A 760-nucleotide genomic window follows, 5' to 3' on the forward strand; every position below is an offset into this window, starting at 1 on the left:
GGGAAGGAGCACAGCTGCTGAAGCTGGCCCCGGCAGACTCTGGCAAGTTGCCGCTTCATCACAGGATGTTGGACCCAAAGTGCACCTATAGCCAAGAGCATGGACCACACTGTGCAGGGGGGTGAGGAGAGCTCTGACATGATAGACATTGGGACATAGGACCTGGAGTTCAGGCACATGCCCTCCGTTTCATGGGAGCCCCCACCATCCCAGATCTCAATGCCACAGACCACAGCTGACCTAGCAGGCCCTGGGACACTGTTCACCACACAAGGGCCACAGCTGTCCTGAACCCACTCCTCTGACACTCTGCAGCCTCTCTCCAGGAGGTGCAGAGCATGAACCAGCCTTCCTCCACTACCAACACAGTGACCGCTGTTCTAGCATAACCTGTATTAGCCATGGCCAGCCGTCCCCCAACTTATCCTGATGACTCGGGCCCAGGCTTTGGGGGAAATTGGGAACCCCTAGTAGGAAGAGGAGGGGAAAAGAAGAGGTAGCAGGAAAACAGCTACTATGGGCTGTCCCTGTGGTCCTTGCCCTCTCTCAGGCTGTTATGGCCAAGAAGGCCAGAAAGGGATGGGGGGGGGGGGGCACTGCAGGGATGGTAATGCATGGTGGGGAGGGTAAATCACCCTGCTTTGCCCACTCACAGTGTGTGGCCTCCAACCTTTTAGTTCTGAAATAGCTAAGGAGCTCCTGGAGGAGCTGGATGAGTACAAGCCAGCAGGCCCGGATGACCTGCATCTTCGGCTGCTGC

This window comes from Alligator sinensis, unplaced genomic scaffold (genome assembly GCF_000455745.1).
Source record: "Alligator sinensis unplaced genomic scaffold, ASM45574v1 scaffold34_1, whole genome shotgun sequence".
Taxonomy (NCBI): Eukaryota; Metazoa; Chordata; order Crocodylia; family Alligatoridae; genus Alligator; species Alligator sinensis.